This window comes from Choloepus didactylus, chromosome 10 (genome assembly GCF_015220235.1).
Source record: "Choloepus didactylus isolate mChoDid1 chromosome 10, mChoDid1.pri, whole genome shotgun sequence".
Classification (NCBI taxonomy): domain Eukaryota; kingdom Metazoa; phylum Chordata; class Mammalia; order Pilosa; family Megalonychidae; genus Choloepus; species Choloepus didactylus.
The window spans coordinates 89,819,982-89,839,489 of NC_051316.1; the positions used below are offsets into that span (position 1 = coordinate 89,819,982).

General features: G+C 41.8%; 1 protein-coding gene and 1 pseudogene across 11 annotated transcripts in view; both read left to right on the forward strand.

The window, feature by feature from the left end:
* Window positions 1-19,508, forward strand: part of RAPGEF1 (Rap guanine nucleotide exchange factor 1) — a 165,927-nt gene that overhangs the window by 43,372 nt on the left and 103,047 nt on the right. The window lies entirely within an intron of this gene.
* LOC119505752 lies at window positions 8,717-11,790 on the forward strand (annotated as a pseudogene).

The following is a 19,508-nucleotide window of genomic DNA, read 5'->3' on the forward strand; positions in this document are numbered from 1 at the left end:
ACAGGATTAAGATCCATGCCTATTCAGTTGGGTCACACTTTAACTGTAGTAACCTCATCACAGAAATTGGTGAAGATTAAGAACATGTTTTTCTGAGGTATATAATTCCAAACTACTACACCCACCTCCAGGTTGTATCAGATTTGATTCTGATGACCAATACAACAGGCAGAAGTGATGACATGCCTTTTCAAGGTTGCACCATAAAAGGCATTGTGGCTTTTGCCTTTCTTTCTCTTTTGGATCACTTGTTGTGGGGGAGACCAGCTACCATGTAGTGAGGAGAGACCCAGAAGGTGAGGAACAGAGGTTTCTGGCCAACAGCCAGCAAGGAACTCAGGCCTCTTACTAAGAGTATGTGGGTGAGCTTGGAGGTGAATCCTCAAGCCCCGGGCAAGCGTCAGATGACTGCAGCCCTGGCTACATCTGGACTGCAGCTTCATGAAAGACCCAGAACCAAAACCACCCCCGCTAGTCTCAATCATTCTGCCTTTAAAATAATTATAAAATCCTTCGCAGTGAAAGGGGGATCAATGATGAATTCTGGAGTGCCTGCTTGCCTTCAGAGTTTAATCAATTGCTTTTGTTAAAATATTTTTATTAGAGAAGTTGTAGGTTTACAGAAAAATCATGCAGGAAATACTGAGTTCCCATATATACCCCTCACATCCACACCATTTTCCTTATTATTATTAACACTTTGCACTAGCATGGTACCTTGTTACAAATGATGAAACAATGTTATTATAATTATACTATTAATTATTGTCCATAGTTTAATTAGGGTTCACTGCTTGTGTTGTACAATCTTATGTTGTTTTTACTTTCATGATGAAGTCTTTTGATGCAAAAAAGTTTTTAATTTTGATGAAGTCCCATTTATCTGTTTTTTATTTTGTTGCTTGTGCTTTGAGTGTAAAGTCTAAGAAACCTTTGCCTAATACAAGGTCCTGAAGATGCTTTTTATTGACCATTTGTGGTATCTTCTTTGGAGAAATGTCTATTCAAATCCTTTGCCCATTATTAAGTTGAGTTATTTTTCTTTTGTTATTGAGTTTTAGGAGTTCTTTATATATTCAGAATATTAAACCCTTGTCAGATATATGATTTTCTCCTGTTCTACAGTTTGTCATTTTTTCTTTTTGATAATGTCCTTTGATGCACAAAAGTTTTTAATTTTTATGACATCCAATTTATCTATTTTTTCTTTTGTTGCTCGTGCTTTTGGTGTCTTATCTAAGAATCCACTGCCAAATCCAGGGTCATGAGCAGCTACTCCAATGTTTTCTTCTTAAAGTTTTATGGTTTTAGCTCTTATATTTAGGTTTTGATCTGTTTGAGTTAATTTTTATATAAGGTGTGAGGTAGGGGTCCAGCTTCATTCTTTTGAATATGGAATTCCAACCTGTTCTCTCCTTTTATTTTTTAAATTCAATTTTATTGCGATATATTCACAATTTATTGCAATGTATTCACATACCATACAGTCATCCACAGTGTACAATCAGTTGTTCACAGTACCATTATATAGTTGTGCAGTCATCACCACAATCAATTTTGGAACATTTTCATTACCACACACACAAAAGAATAAGAATAAAAGTTAAAGTATGAAAGAACACCCAAAACATCCCATACCCCCCATCCCTCCCTATTATTCATTTACTTTTTGTCCTCATTTTTCTATTCATTTGTTCATACAGTGTATAAAGGGTATGGGAGCCACAGTTTTCACAATCACATGGTCACACAGTGGAAGCTATATAGTTATATAATCATCTTCAAGAATAAAGGCTACTGGGTTGCAGTTCAACAGTTTCAGGTATTTCCTTCTAGTTATTCCAATACACTAAAAACTAAAAAGGGATATCTATATAATGCATAAAAATAACCTCCAAAATGACCTCTCAACTCTATTTGAGATCTCTCAGCTAGTGTTTCATTTCTCTTGCCTCTTTTGGTCCAAGAAGGCTTTCTCAATCCCACTATGCTAGAGCCAAGCTCATCCCTTCGAGTCATGCCCCACATTTGCCAGGGAGATTTACACCACTGGGGAGACGTGTCCCACATAGGACATGAGTTTGCCTGAAGAATTGTCACATCTGAGCAATAAAAGAGGTTTTCTGGGGGTGACTCTTAGGCACAATTATAAGTAGACTTAGCCTCTCCTTTGCAGTAACAAACTTCATAAGGGCAAGCCCCAAGATCTGGGGCTCGGCCTTCTAAATTGTTAGCCCCCAGTGCTTGTGAGACTATCACACTTTTAACACCTTGCAAAGTTGACATTAATTTGTTCTCCCTAATGTAAAAACATATTTTTACATTTAATCACAGTCATTGACCACTCTAGGTTTCAGTAAGTTATACAGTCCAAGTCTTTATCTTCTATCTTTCCTTCTGGTGTCCTGTGTGCCCCTAACCTTCCTCTTTCAACTGTGCTCACAGTCATCTTTGTTCAGTCTATTACATTACTGTGCTACCATCACCCAATATTGTGCTCCATACCTCTCTCTTCTGTCTTTTCCTGTCTGTCTATAGTGCTCCCTTTAGTATTTCCTGTAGTGAAGGTATCTTGTTCACAAACTCTCTCAGTGTCTGTCTGTCTGAAAATATTTTGAACTCTCCCTCATTTTTGAAGGACAGTTTTCCAGATATAGAATTCTTGGTTGGCAGTTTTTCTCTTTCAGTATCTTAAATGTATCATACCATTGCCTTCTTGCCTCCATGGTTTCTGCTGAGAAATCTGTGTATAGTCTTATTGACCTTCCCTTGTATGTGATGGGTCACTTTTCTCTTGCTGCTTTCAGAATTCTGTCTTTGTCTTTGACATTGATAATCTGATTATTAAGTGTCTTCGTATAGTTCTATTCAGATCTATTCTGTTTGGGATATGCTGCATTTCTTGGATCTGTAATTTTATGTCTTTCATAAGAGATGGAAAATTTTTAGTGATTATTTCCTCCATTATTGTTTCTGCCCGTTTTCCCTTCTCTTCTCCTTCTGGGACCCATGACACATATATTCATGTGCTTCATGTTGTCATTCATTTTCCTGAGATGCTGCTTATATTTTTTCCATTCTTTTCCCTATCTGTTCTTTGGTGTGTAGGATTTCAGATGTCCTGTCCTCCAGTTCATGAATCATTTCTTCTGTCTGTTGAAATCTGTTGTTGTATGTCTCCATTGTGTTTTTCATCTCTTGTATTGTGCCTTTCATTCCCATAAGTTCTACCAATTGTTTTTTTCAAACTTTCGAGTTCTTCCTTCCTTATGTTCACCCAGTGTCGTCTTTATATCCTTCATCTCTTTTGCCATATCTTTCCTCAACTCGTTGATTTGATTTTTGGATTGACTTAGGAGATTTGTTTGATTAATAATTAGTTGTTTCAGTTCCTGTGTCTCAGTTGAAGTGTAGGTTTGTTCCTTTGACTGGGCCATGTCTTTGTTTTTCCTAATGTGATTCATAATTATTTTGTTGTCTAGCCATCTGGTTTCCTTGATTACTCTAATCAGATTTTCCCAGGTGTGCCAGTTTGTATATATTATGTCCCCCAGCAAACACCATGTTCTTTAATGCCATCTTTGGGGGCTGATGTATTAGGGTTGATTAGGTTGCAATCTTTGGATTAGGTGTTTCCATGGAGATGTGACCCACCCAGCTGTACCTTTGATTGGATTATTTCCATGGAGTTGTGGCCCCACCCATTCAGTGTGGGTCTTGATTAGTTTACTGGAGCCCTATAAAAGCTAAGACAGAAGGAGCTCGGTGCAGCTCAACTTAGAGAAAGCTGATACTGAATACAGCCTCCTCCTGAGACCTGGGCCCATCTAGCCTAGTGTTCCAGTTTGCTAATGCTGCCATTTTGCAAAACACCAGAATTGGATTGGCTTTTATAAAGGGGGTATATTTGGTTACAAAGTTACAGTTGTAAGGCCATAAAGTGTTCAAGGTAAGGCATCAACAATCAGCCTTCACTGGAGAAAGGCCATTGACATCTGGAAAACCTCTGTTAGCTGGGAAGGCATGTGGTTGGCATCTGCTTGCTCGCAGGTTGCATTCTAGCTCCTCTCTCAGCTCCTGTGTTTCTTCAAAATGTTGCTCTTGGGGTGTTTTGTCCTCTCTTAGCTTCTCTGGAGCAAACAGTGGGCTGGCATCCCCTATGTGTCAGCAAAAGTCTGCTTTCAGTGGCCGTCTTCAAAATGTCTCTCTGCGTTGCAGCTGCTCTGAGCTCCCTCTGTCTGAGCTTTTATAGGGCTCTAGTAAACTAATCAAGACCCATGACAAATGGGTGGGGCCACACCTCCATGGAAATAATCTAATCAAAGGTATTATCCACAGTTGGGTGGGTCACATGTCCATGGAAACAACCTAATCCAAAGATTGGGAACTAATCAACACTAATACGTCTGCCCCCACACAATTGCATTGAAGAACATGGTGTTTTGGGGGACATAATACGTCCAAACCAGCACAGGATGAGAGGGAAAAAAAAAAAAGGAAAAAAGAGAGAAAGCCTCTTTTCAGAGCCAGTCCCCAACCCCCTAGTTTCATTGGTTGACCAGTGTTGGTACTTGGTTCTCTGTGCCCCTTTTCTTGGGACACAGTCGTTTTCCAGTATTCTAAAATCAGCCATCTTCAGAAGCCTCTGTTTTTATTTTTATTTATTTATTTATTTTTCCTGTCAGCCCCACCTCTTCTCTGCTGGGAGTGACTCAGGCTACTTTCCTGCTTGCTCCGGGTTTATCTGTGCTTGGAGCTTGTATTCAGTAGTCCATATTTGTTAATTAAAATTGCAGTTGGAGCTTGGTTGAGTTACTTTCCCTCGCTCCAGGTAACCTTGTTTTTTCCACAGGGAATGTTTCAGCTCAGCTGCCATGCTGGTGGGGGAGGGTCTCCCACTCCACATTTGGGGAGCTTTATAGTTCTATGCTACGATCTGAGCTGTTCCACCCATTCCAGGCTGATGTATGATGTGTGTTCAGTCACAGATGTCCCCCAACAGTTGTTCCAGACTATTTACTAGTTGTTCCTGGCTATTTTCTAGTAGCTCTAGAGTGCTAACTAAGTTCCACACCTCTCTGTGCTTCCATCTTGCCCGGCATCTCCTGTTCTCTTTTTAACTGTCTTCTTCATGTGTTTTGTGTTGCCTAAATAAATAGTTAGGTCAAAGAATTGCTTTGTAACTTGTACATAGCTCTGTTGTTTGCTTTGACCCTGCTTCTGAGTAGAAGTAACTAGGAGTTTGTTACATTAGTAAGTGAGATTTCCACCCCCCCCCCCCAAGAGCAATAATTTATTGGCTGTATTTTTAACATAGCTGTTTTCCTTTCTATTCCAGGGAGACGTTAACTGATTAATTAATTAATTTTGATAATTTTTTTTACTAGAGAAGTTGTAAGTTTTTTGATGAGTTGTTTTAATTCATGTAGACAAGAGATGTTGACCTGTGCTCTGGGTAAGAACTTGGATTTCTGCTTCTCTTACATCCAATGATGTAATTTTGGATTAGTTGAATTTAGTTTTGACCTGAAGTGAATCTTTGTGGGATTGGTATAGACCATGACTGTCTTATATAGTGAGTGTTAATGGCAAGGCATGCAAAAGCTGGACTGCTTGCTTGCTTTCTGGACTATGTTTCTTTTGCCCTCCATGAACTGCTTGAACAGAAGAGAAGGAAGAAAAGCTCTTGGCAGATGCTTTTAGCAGGACCCTTGGGTGTAAGAGAGGAAGCTAATTTTAGTCTTGTTTTTAATATTATGTTAGTTTGGTTGCGTTTTTCCTCTTGGGGTAGAGCATTTTAGTGTCTGCTTTTGCTTTTGCATTTCCTGTGTACACCTTCTGAAGCAAAATGGACTGCTAAAAATGTCACTTGGTGCTTGTTATTTTGTGCCTAGAATAACATTCAAGACTTGTGAGTATTGTGAGTTACTAAAATAGTTTAGGAGAAGAAATGTTATGTGTGTTATTACTCTTTTCTTTATTTCCTTCCAGAATTTTTCCAGTTGACTTTCTGTGCTTTCTTAAATTGGCCATATACAATCTATTTGTTTCATTAATAACATTTACAATAACATTTTATTTGCTGGCCTTTGCAGTTTTACTTGTATGCATAGCCCCTTATTTTTAAGTGTGATAAGTTTTGGGGAAATGTCATAGTTAAAGAGGAAAGTTGCTGGAAAATACAGTTGTATTTCTCATAGTAAGCAACCTGTGAGCAAGCTGTATGGACATCAGTTATGATTAGAGCTTAAATGTGCCCGTCTTGAAGCTGACTTGTTCTCCAGGTATCCCCAGTACCTAGGACAGGGCCTAGCACATAGTAGATACATTGTAAATATTGTGGGACAAATGAAGTCAGTAGCATGACAGGTAGGGAAAGGGTAAGGATGAATGGTTCTATAAAACAGTCAAGGAAAAAGGGAGACCAGCTAGGCCAGTGGTTCTCAAACTGAGCATGTGTCAGAATAATCTGGACCCTTTGTTAAAACAGATGCCTGGGCCCCACCTCCATAGATTCTGATTCTGTAGGTCTGGGGTGGGGCCCAAGAAGTTGCGTTCCTAACACATTCCTAGGTGAGGTTGGTGCTGCTGGTTCTGGGACCACACTTTGAGAACTGCTGATCTAGGCTTATTGCCCTCATTTTACAGATAAGAAATAGAGGCTCAGAGATTGTGTTTTTCCTGATTGACAAAACTAATTAGTGGCAGAACTGGCATTCAAACCAAGGTCTATCTTCCTATTTTCTGACTTCTCAGAAAGAGAAATGTATTCTGATGTGCCTAAATTGGCAAATTTCTATAGTGACTACATTCCCTAGGGTTTATTCTCAGGTGACTGACAACCTTGGAACAGAACAAGAAAACAAAGAGGGGTTGTTTCAGGTATTTGTTAGTTACTCCTACCAGCATGCCCTGTACCAAATGCCCATTTATAACTGGTTGACATTCACCACTCCATTAAAGGAAACGGGTTTGGTTAGGAGCAAAGATTAAAGTTTACTCGTTTGTGGCAGTTGCTTCCCTGCTGTCTCTCAACCATCTTGGAGATCTTAATCCACTCAGTTAACAGATACTGTGCCCAGGTGTTTGGAGGCCAAACATGGATGAGACACTGCCTCAAGGGAGTCAGCCACACACCAATTGCCATACAGTATGGCAGGTACTGAGATTGAGGGAGGGGAGGAGCACTCTAGTACACCCCTGGAGTTGCATGGCTTATTTACTGATACCCCTTCTATCTTTCCTCTGATTGAGAAGGGAAGAATTCCTGGTGGAAACCCAGGCTTAAAGCAGAAGCTGTTCAGTTAGGGCAGAAAGAGATTATTGTGGCCTTTTCCTGTTCAGTTTTCTCTTTTAGTTCGCATCCATTATACTATTGACACCCATCATCACCACCATCACCACCTCCTCCCCATCACCTCCCTACTCTAAAAGACATGGTTGCTGGTTACTTTTAAGGAAGGCACTTTGGTGCTGTAATCTAGAGTATGGGCTTATAGTCAAACTGAGCAGAATCCAGATTCAGGCTCTGAACCTAGGTTCAATCACTGCAAAATTTGGGCCTAGTTATTTTCTCTGAACTTCAGTTTTTTCATCTGTAAGATGGCAATTAAAATGTCTGTGTCTCTGTCAAAAAAAAAAAAAAAAAACAAAGCTGAAAAAGAGCCCAGACTTCAATTAGTGATATGAATGAAGCAGGTCTGGTTAAGACCAGGGCAAGCCAGGCAAAAGGGTAAAGGTTGAAACTGATTGTGTTTTAAAACTTTAACTTCCATATGAGACCAAGGGAAGAGATATCTATTTGGTACAGGATCTAAATTTTCTAAACGGTACAACTGTACAGTCGATTTGTTCAAACACCACAGTTTCATGGAACTTTGAATAGGAAGTGAGATACGGTAGGTTAGTATAGGCTGGAGTGAGATAGTGACACATCCCAGAGTAATTTGGGCAGATAATAAAAAATATATTTACAGCCTCCCCCTCCCCAGCCCCGAGGATCTGGGGGAAGGTGCGGATGTGTTGGACATCCTCACCTGGACTGGTGTTGATGTTGTCACAAACATTGGGACTGGCGGTTTGATGTGCTGAGCCCTCGAGCATGGGACTTGCCCTTATGAAGCTCGTTACTGCAAAGGAGAGTCTAAACTTGCATGTAATTGTGTCTAAGAGTCTCCCCCTGAGTACCTCTTTGTTGGTCAGCTGTGGCCCTCTCTCTCTAACTGAGCCATCTCGACAGGTGAACTCACTGCCCTCCCCCCTACGTGGGACCCAACTCCCAGGGTTGTAAATCTCCCTGGCAATGCAGAATATGACTCCCGGGGATGAATGTAGACCCAGCATCGTGGGACTTGAGAGTATCTTCTTGACCAAAAGGGGGATGCAAAATGAGACGAAATAGTTTCAGTGGCTGAGAGATTTCAAATGGAGTCGAGAGGTCACTCTGGTGGACATTCTTATGCACTATATAGATACCACCTCTTAGGTTTTAATGTATTGGAATAGCTAGAAGTAAATACCTGAAACTACCAAACTCCAATCCAGCAGTCTGGACTCCTGAAGACAGTTATGTAATAATGTAGATTACAAGGGGTGACAGTATGATTGTGAAGACCTTGTGGATCACACCCCCTTTATCTAGTGTATGGATGAGTGGAGGAATGGGGATAAAAACTAAAGGACAAGCCTGCCCCTCGCGGCTTCTCATCCGCCCGCCCCTCCCCTCGGCGCGTCGGCCTTGCCGGGCCGGCCGGCCGGCCGGCCTGGCTCCCCTCCCCGGCCCCGACGGGCTGGCGGGCTGCCCTGAGGAGGCGGGGAGGGGAGGACTGGGCCGGCCGGCGGGTGGGCGACGATGCCGAACTTCTGCGCTGCCCCCAACTGCACGCGGAAGAGCACGCAGTCCGACCTGGCCTTCTGCAGGTTTCCGCGGGACCCGGCCAGATGCCAGAAGTGGGTGGAGAATTGTAGGAGAGCAGACTTAGAAGATAAAACACCTGATCAGCTAAATAAACATTATCGGTTATGTGCCAAACACTTTGAGACCTCTATGATCTGTAGAACTAGTCCTTATAGGACAGTTCTTCGAGATAATGCTATACCAACAATATTTGATCTTACCAGTCATTTGAACAATCCACATAGTAGACACAGAAAACGAATAAAAGAATTGAGTGAAGATGAAATCAGGACACTGAAACAGAAAAAAATTGATGAAACTTCTGAACAGGAACAAAAACATAAAGAAACAAACAACAGCAGTGCTCAGAACCCAAATATAGAAGAAGGGGGTGAAGAACAGGATGAAGATATTTTACCTTTAACCCTTGAAGAAAAGGAAAACAAAGAATACCTAAAATCTTTATTTGAAATTTTGATTCTTATGGGAAAACAAAACATACCTTTGGATGGGCATGAGGCTGATGAACTCCCAGAAGGTCTCTTTACACCTGATAACTTTCAAGCATTGCTGGAGTGCCGAATAAATTCTGGTGAAGAGGTTCTGAGCGCTTTGAGACAACAGCAGTTAACACGTTGTTCTGTTCGAAAACACAGCAGAAACAGATGCTAGAGATATGTGAGAGCTGCATTCGGGAGGAAACTCTCAGGGAAGTGAGAGACTCACACTTCTTTTCCATTATCACTGATGATGTGGTGGACATAGCAGGGGAAGAGCACCTGCCAGTGTTGGTGAGGTTTGTGGATGAATCACATAACCTGAGAGAGGAATTTGTGGGCTTCCTGCCATATGAAGCTGATGCAGAAATTTTGGCTGTGAAATTTCACACTACAATAACTGAGAAGTGGGGGCTAAACATGGAGTACTGTCGTGGACAGGCTTACATTGTGTCCAGTGGATTTTCTTCCAAGATGAAAGTTGTTGCTTCGAGACTTCTAGAGAAATATCCCCAAGCTATCTATACACTCTGCTCTTCCTGTGCCTTAAATATGTGGTTAGCAAAATCGGTGCCTGTTACGGGAGTATCTGTTGCATTGGGAACAATTGAGGAAGTTTCTTCTTTTTTCCATCGATCACCACAACTACTTTTAGAACTTGACCGTGTAATTTCAGTCCTTTTTCAGAGTAATGAAGAAAGGGGTAATGAACTGAAGGAAATTTGCCATTCTCAATGGACAGGAAGGCATGATGCTTTTGAAATTTTAGTGGAACTCCTGCAAGCACTTGTTTTATGTTTAGATGGTATAAATAGTGACACAAATATTAGATGGAATAACTGCATAGCTGGCCGAGCATTTGTACTCTGTAGTGCAGTAACAGATTTTGATTTCATTGTTACCATTGTTGTTCTTAAGAATGTCCTATCTTTTACAAGAGCCTTTGGGAAAAATCTCCAGGGACAAACCTCTGATGTCTTCTTTACAGCCAGCAGCTTGACTGCAGTGCTACATTCACTAAATGAAGTGATGGAAAACATTGAAGCTTATCATGAATTTTGGTTTGAGGAAGCCACAAATTTGGCAACCAAACTTGATATTTACATGAAACTCCCTGGCAAATTCCGCAGAGCTCAGCAAGGTAACCTGGAGTCTCAGTTAACCTCTGAGAGTTACTATAAAGAAACCCTAAGTGTTCCAACAGTGGAGCACATTATTCAGGAACTTAAAGATATATTCTCAGAACAGCACCTCAAAGCTCTTAAATGCTTATCTCTGGTACCCTCTGTCATGGGACAGCTCAAATTCAATACGTCGGAGGAACACCATGCTGACATGTACAGAAGTGACTTACCCAATCCTGACACACTCTCAGCCGAGCTTCATTGTTGGAGAATCAAGTGGAAACACAGAGGGAAAGATATAGAGCTTCCATCCACCATTTATGAAGCCCTCCATCTGCCTGACATCAAGTTTTTTCCTAATGTTTATGCTTTGTTGAAGGTCTTATGCATTCTTCCTGTGATGAAGGTTGAGAATGAACGCTATGAAAATGGACGAAAGCGTCTCAAAGCATACCTGAGGAACACTTTGACAGACCAAAGGTCAAGTAACTTGGCTTTGCTTAACATAAATTTTGATATAAAACATGATCTGGATTTGATGGTGGACACATATATCAAACTCTATACAACTAAGTCAGAGCTTCCCACAGGTAATTCAGAAACCATTGAAAATACTTGAGACTTTTAAAATAGGTTTTCTCTTATATTTGGAGGAAGAGCTGTGAGGTGTATGTAGGCTGCTTAATCACTGACTATCTTTGCCTATAGGTCTCCCATTGAATACATTTGTTATTAATAATCTACCTATTTAAAGGGCCCCCATTTGAACTCTCATGCTTTGAAGACCTGTCTGTTCTTGCAGAAGGTAGCATTGAAAGTGCCACGTTTCATTTCTGCGTGCTCTCCATTAGTGGCACTCTGGAATTATTTTAGTTAAGTCATTTTAGACACGACATTAATCATCACTGTGGCTCCAATTGTCAAGTTACCAGTCCAGTTATCGGTACTTTGAAGAAATAAATTTTGACGAGGTATGGAAGGAAGAAATGCATTTTGTAAAGTGTTACAATGAGGTTCACTATTGACCTTTAACTAGAAAGACTTTAAAGTATGTTGTTAAAATTTATATTGGACAGTTAAGGGAATTACCAGAGAGTGAGCGAAACTGAGCTCGCCAAGCAAGGATTTCAGCGTAGATTTTGTCTTTATCAAATGAACCTAAAGGAACAAGTTACAGTTCGAATGCCTTTTTCTACATCTGGTTATTGCTGTTTACATTCCTTTATTGAGCCCATGCTTTCATAAGCTGTTTAGCAGGTATGTGTTGAACATTTTCTGTTTCATGGTCAAGATAGAATCAGAGGCCATGGATACTGACTGCTGATTTGTCTGATTTCTTCTGTCTATTTCCATGACTATGTCTACTGCCTCATCTTGATTATCAGCAGAACCTGGAAAGCCTACAAAAATAAGTGTTTTGTGGTTTGTCTAGGAATAATACAGAAAATATTGCTGTTATTTTTGGTGAAGAAAATCAATTTTGTACAGTTTATTTCAATCTAAATAAAATGTGAATTTTGTTTAAAAAAAAAACAAAAAAAAAACCTAAAGGACAAATGGGGTGGGATGGGGGGATGATTTGGGTGTTCTTTTTTCACTTTTACTTTTTATTCTTGTTCTGGTTCTTTCTGATGTAAGGAAAATGTTCAGAGATAGATTGTGGTGATGAATGCATAACTATGTTATCATACTGTGGACAGTGGATTGTATACCATGGATGATTGTATGGTATGTGAATGTATTTCAATAAAACTGAATTTAATTAAAAAAAAGTCTGTGTCTGCCTTGTCAGGACTGGCATAGTAAGTGCAACAAATTATGTAGGCTGTTTTTAGGAGAATGTGATGTGGAATAGGTTGGGATATGGGCTGTATTTGGCTTTTAACACTTACCTTAAATTCCTTTTTATCCTCACTTGCTGTGGTCCCTGCCAATACAGGGACAGGGCAACCAAGTGTGTACACTTTAGATTTTACCATGTAACAATTTGCTTTAAGACAAGGTTGGAGAAATTCATTTTGTCTAAACATCAGGACCACTAGTAATGAATCTTTTTGTTAAAAAGAAGATAGCTTTTTTAAGATAGAAAAGGGTGCTTGGCTTTTCACACTGTTGGGTACTGTATTTAGATTTCTGAATTAACGTTTTCTCATAACAAGTGAAGAAAGCATGTCCTGAGCTTTGTACTACATCACAGCCTACTGCAATCTACACTTTCCAGTATCCTCAGAAAGGCTTTCAGTGCCTCCCTGATCCATCAGGACCTACCTCCCCAGTCTCATCTGGCCCTGCTTACTCTTGCTACTCCCTTTGGTCCACCATACTGGCCTTCTGTCAGGCCTCCTGATTCTACTCTGCTAGCCCAGGGCCTTCCAAACGTGTTCTTCTCTCTGCAAGGAAAACTCACTCACCCTTCAGGCCACACCCCCACTCCCACCAGAAGTAAAACGAAACTCTGACTGACTGCAGTGAGTCTTTCAAATTTCAGTTTAAACCAGAATTTCCTTGTGGGAGTAAACACCAGTTGCCTGCTATGGAAAATGACTTTAAAACATACCTTTTCTTGGCTCCCTTCCCTGTCTCACTTCTCCATTCTCCTGCCTCCAGTGTTCCCTGCACCTCCCAAGTAAACTACTTGCCCTTGGACTCTTGTCTCAGGCCCCTCACTTCTGTTGTGGTCATCACTTTTATAGTGATTTGTTTCAGGTCTTTCTTCCCTGTTTCTTCTAAGTATCAGTGTCCTATCTATGTTAACTCACTGCTGAATCCCAGGTACCAAGTATTTATTCATTCTCCCCACTGCTAATTTGGGAGACCACATGGTATGTGAAGCAGAGCAGGGTCTGTCACTTACTTGTCAGCCTCAGTTTTCCCATCAGTAAAGTGAAGATGTCAATACCTGCCTTGGAGGATCATTGTGAGGATTCATGAAATAAGTCCTGTAAAGTGCCCGGACAGTGCTGGCACTTCCTGTGCAATAAATGGCCTTAGTTATTATTGTATGGTTGTTACTACTGTTGGCAGCTCCATGAGGGCAGAGCTTTATGTTACTCAGTGTTCTAATACATTGCCTTGTGTACAGGGATGTGGGGGGGAGGTGGGGGTGGTGGGAGGATGGGAGGATGGTGACACAAATACATCTGACTGTATGAGTTGGATTGGATTTTTAATTTGGGGCTATAAGCCAATGAAGTTCTGACTTTGAGTAAACCCACATGACTTCAGAATGACTTCAGATTTTTGTCCCAGAATTTTGATAGCCCTTGGGAGCCTCTGGTGAGTGGTTAGACCATCTGTGGCTGTAAGTAATTTGCAGGCAGATAATAGGTCAATGTCACCAGCACTAGACCTGGTTTTCCTTTATTTTGGCCTTCCATGCACTTTTGCTTACTGTGTTGAAGCTGTCTCATGAGAAGAAAATGATGATGGGAGGTTGGTTGATGTTTTTTCAGATTTACTGAGGAAAGAGCTTTGTTCCTGGGCTGGGGTAGATCAGCACCCAGGGCCTCAGTTTCCTGAGATCTTTTCATGCTCTTACACTGTAAGAAGCTGAGAGCCCCACTGCTCACTTGGCAGAAGGCCCACACCATGGTTTCTGAGACAAGGCAGACCATGCCATAACCATTACCATGGAGCAATCGAGAGTGATCAGGATTTGATTTTTTTTTTTCCATTTTTATTGAGATTGTTGAGATACCATATAATTATCCGAAGATCCAAAGTGTACAATCACTTGCCCCTGGGTACCCTCATACAGCTGTGCATCCATCACACTTAATTTTTGTTCAATTTTTAGAAACTTTTCATTACTCCAGACAAGAAATAAAGTGAAAGATGAAAAGAGAAAAAAAGAAAAGGAAACTCTAATCCTCCCCTATCCCTAACCAACCCCCTCAATTGTTGACTCGTAGTATTGATATAGTACATTTGTTACTGTTTATGAAAAAATGTTGAAATACTACTAACTGTAGTATATAGTTTGTAATAGGTATATAGTTCTTCCCTATATAGGATTTGATTTTGAATGTGTAAAGCAGAGTAGTTTGTTTGTTGGTTTTTTTTTTTTCCAGTTCGGTAAAAATAAGGGCTGTCTTTTACCCCCAAGCAGGGGAGCCAGAAATGTTGATCCTTCGGAGAAGTGGTCATTTCAGATTCCTGTGTCTCCTCAGAGATTTCTGAAGCTTTTATCAAGCCAGTGCCTGTTTGGTTACTCTGAAGCCTTTCATATATCTCCCTGTGAAATGCCTAAAGCCTGAAGCTGTTCTGTAAGCTCGGCCCTTCCTTCTGCTCTGAGGAGCAGCCTAGGTTTTCCTTTAGGGATCCTCTGCCACACAGCACTTTCATTGGCACTGTTTTCTTGCCTGGAAACCATCGTCCTCCTGAGCAGCAGCTGTGAGGAGCTAAAAAGCCCTGGCCTTCACTGGATAATTCAGTTTGCTGAAGCTGCCAGAATGCAATATACAAGAAATGGATTGGCTTTTACAAGGGGGGTTTATTAGTTCACAAATTTACAGTTCTAAGGCCATGAAAATGTCCCAATCAAGGCATTAGCAGGGTGATACCTTCTCTGAAGAAAGGCTGATGGCATCTGGGGTTCCTCTGTCACATGGGAAGGCACATAGCCAGAGTCTGCTGGTCCTTTCTGGGTTTAGCTTCCGGTTTCTGGTTCTCTTCTGGGTTTAGCTTCTGGTTTCTGTGGACTTCTCCAAAATGTCTCTGGGCTTCTGTCTTAGCTTCTCTTGGTCCTTGCTTGTTTCGCCCAGCGTGTTTCTGTCTAAGCATCTGTCTTACCTTTTCTTGGCTCCTATGGGTCCTCCCTGCTTCTCCTGGGGACAAACTCTGGATTACATATTTTAGCTTCTCTCCAAAATGTCTCTCTCAGCTTCTCTGAGCTGTTTTTCTCTGTGAGCTCTCTTAAAGCACTCTAGTAAAGGATTAAGACCCACCTTGAATGGGCAGGATCACATCTCCATGGAAACAAACTGATCAAAAGGTCCCACCCACAATAGGTCTGCCCCCACCAGATTGGATTAAAAGAACTTGATCTTTTATTGGGTACATAACGAATCCAGACCAGTACACTGGACATGTCTTAACCCCAGGACTCCTTATTCTGTATGGACAGTCTCCCTGACTAGACTGGGAGCTCCTTGTAGGTAGTGACTATTTCTTGCTCAACTCTCCGACCCTAATACTTTGCAAGTGTTTGGCACATAACTATTTATGGAGTGGAAGAAAGAAAGAGAGAGAGAGACAGAGACAGAGAGACAGAGAGAGAGAGAGAGAGAGAGGAGGAAAGGGGGAAAGGGAAAGAAAGAAAAAGGACACATTGCAGTTCCTGCCCTGCATTGTCTGATACAGCTTATTTCCCTGAGATGATAGGGAAGGGAAGGGACTTCACAGGTGACCCCTGTCCTCCCCACTTTTTTTCTCTGCCCAGGGAGATGTTTCTGAAGTTTCCCAAGCTGCTAGTGATTGTGGCTCCCAGCTCCTTCCCCTATTGCCTGGGAAGGAATAAATGAATGTGGTCACTGACAAATGAAAATGTTGTTTTTCCTCTAGAAGACTCAGTGAGTTCACTGGGTTCCAGAAGAGGCAGGATGGAGTTGCTATCTGCCGCAGTCTCCACCTCCGTGGGAATGCAGTTGTGCTCCATCACTGTGGCCTGGGCCACAGGAAACAGGCCTTTCTGCCTCCAGATTGGGCTGCTTTCTGGGTGACACGATGCTGAAGAATAGGCTCCTGCAGCTCTCTAAGAGCATTGTTTGAATACTAAAATGGCTTACGCTTCCACCTTTCCATCCTGGGCCTGGCAGCTGTCCTAACATACAAGTTCTTCTGAGGGACAGAGGCTGTTCCAAACAATTCCATCTAAAGGATAAAGGTTAGGGTGAACTCTGCTTCCTGTTTTATCAAGTATCCTTCCCAGGCTTTTTCAATGATTTGATGTGCTCTGCCATGTAGTGTTGCTATGTTTGCTCGGAATAAACCATTATTTTACCATCTCCCTCTGCCCATCCCCTTCTCTTGTCTCTGGAAATAAAACTCTAAAGAAATGACAAGTTCACATTTCTGTAAGTCTAAGTCTGTGGTTTTAAGAATCTCTAGGTCAATTCCAAACGGTAATGGAAAAGAAACACTTCCTTGGGAGTAGGCCACCCTGGGATAGGCTGACCTTGAGTGCACTTGTTAGGGCTTCAGTTACCGTCTCTGTAAAATGGTGCGGAGAGGGTGGGAGGCTTAACCATGTAACCTTAGTCAAGGTACTTGACTTTTCTAAGACTTAGTTTCCTTATCTGTCTAATGGTCATAACACTTTCCTTCCAGTGTTATTGTGAGGCTTAGGGATAATATGTGGGGAACAGCCAGCACAATACCCAGCTTCTAATAGCGTGTTTAAAAACAGTAGCTGCTGATTTCATCATTTGATTGGGATCCAAGAGGGGAGAAGCTATCGATCCCGGAGGCTCTTCTTTCATCCCCTCACAGAATGTCTTTTACTTTATGAACATTTTATAAGTCTTGGGAAAACTCTTGATGCAGCTCTATTCAGAACAATCTCTGGCAAGTGGATCCCCCCCAGGAGATCATCTTCATACTTTGTTTACACTCAAAAGTCAACTCAATGTTTAATAGAATGGCAGGACTTATGAAGCCTGTGGCTTTTAAGTCCTATAAGATTCTTTAATTATTGGGATTTTTCTCTATTTTTAAATCCTACTGTGTTTAGGAAAAAAATAAGTCTGCCAAAATGGTGACATTTGTCCAAAAGAGGAATATACCTCAGAAACATTTGGGTGACAGTAGGCAAAATTTACACTGTGCTAAGCGTGCTTTACATGGAATATTTTTAAGTCCTCACAACAATCCAGTGAAGTAAATATAATTATTTCCATTTTACAGAAGAGAAGTGTGAGACATAGGGACATGAGAAGAGTGAATCACACACCCAGAGGGGATTTCACATATCATAGTTACAGGTGGGGTGGGGGTAAGTTCATGGGATTGTCTTAGGCCATGTGTAGAGATCAGTGTCACTACTTTTTTGCCCACATCATAGCAGTAGAACATGACAGTAATGCCACCAAGTATGTCCATGGTCCCTGCCTTCAAAGAAAATTAATTTGCATTGTTAGGAAGCTGTGATTGTCAGAAATTTCTTCTCTCAAAATAAAGGCTGCCTCCTCTACTCTGAATTCCGCCTCCACAGGGAAGATTCTGTAGTCCATTGTCTGACATTCTCTGTCCCTGTAACAGGTATTGTTTAGAATGAGATCATCTAGTACTTCTATATAGGAAGTGGTTCTGGGCTTCATATCTTGAAACTGTCAGGATGAGTGGACCTGTTGCGTTCTGTAAATCGCCCATATCATGAGGACTTGGGAAGAGGAGAGTAACCTTAAAGACCACAGTGGCACAACCCTGACTCAGTTAAAGCCAACTCAGCTGACGGTGTCTTCTTTCATGAGGCAATGTAATCGGCAGTCCCAGTTTCAACCCTCTTCCACACCAAGGGTGAGCCAGCAATCCTGAGGGCCTAGAACTGCGTTGTTGAGTACAGTAGCACTTGAAATGTGGCAAGTCCAAATTGGGATGTGCTGGAAGTGTAAAATACACACAAGAGTTAGTACAAAAGAAAAAGGATGTAATACTAAAGAAAAATAACCTAAAATATTTCATTAATAGTTTTTATATTAATTACATGTTGAAATGATAGCATTTTGGATAAATTGGGTTAATTAAATATATTTTTAAATTACATATGAACCTCACATTATATTTCTATTGGAGAATACTAACCCAGAGAGTCCATTGTCCTCTAGAGACCTGAGGAGGAGGATGAATGGTACAGTTTTCTCTTATCTTTTCCCTGGAAGCAGCTTGAACAACAAACATTCTGTTAACCCAAGTAACCCAAACTGAAGCACCACACCAAAAGAAGCTTCTGATTGAACCATCTCTGAATCATTTAGTGTTGGCACTCCTTAGAGAACTATATAAACTGTCCTGTTTATAAGTCTCTGAATCAGATATTGCCCTCCAGTGTATGTTGAATGTCATAGTTGTTAATTGTTACAGAGTTCATTTATTGATTCTTTTGTCTGTGTGTTCGTTAACAAGCACTTATTTATTTATTTATTGTCACTGTGTGTGAGTTATTGGGCTAAGTGTCAGATTCAAAACTGAATAAGGGAGAACTTAAGATGGCGGCTAGGTGAGACGGGGCAAAAAAACACCTCTGTGAAAAATACTAGATAAAAACCAGAAGGTGACCCAGAATACCGGTTTCAGCGATGCACCAGATGGACAAGGTCTGCTAGAACCATAGGGGCCATGCAGTTGGTGAAACCGGGAGTCTGCATTCTGAAACGAGTGAGTAAACCGGCTGAAAGACCTGCAGCCGAGCTGTGGTGTGGGGAAGCCAGGGGTTGGTGGTTGCAGATGGACTGGTTCTTTTAAAAAAAAAGGGGGGGGGGGGACCCAGGAGCGGCTGCAGTTGCGACGGTGGGAACCGTGCAGTGAAGCATGGCAGGAGCAGGCTGAGCCAACCTCTTGGTGTCTGGCATGGATGATAGCCCGCTGCAGATTCCCTCAGGGCCAGGGGAGCGGAGGGGAGAGCCTAAAGGAGAAAGAAACCCCGCTGCTTGGAGCTGGCTCCCCGGCAGGCTGGAGACACTCCTGCCTGGGGCTGTGCCCACAGCTCAGAGCCATGCCAGTTGTCCTGGAGCTGGGAAGGAGGAACTGTGCAAAGGGGGGGGGGGGGGTTGAGATGCCCTGTTCAGCCATCTTTACGTCAGGCTGAGAGCACCCCTGCATGGCCCAGTGGCCCAGGGCTTCCCTTGAGGGACAGCGCACACTTGTGATGTAGCACAGCCTTCCCTCAGCAGAGGTCCCGGAAGATCACAGCTGAGAAGTGGGGCTCACTCGGAAAACCCAGGGACGCTATGTCAATGCTGGTGGTTTGTGGGTCAGCAACAGAGAAAATCTGGG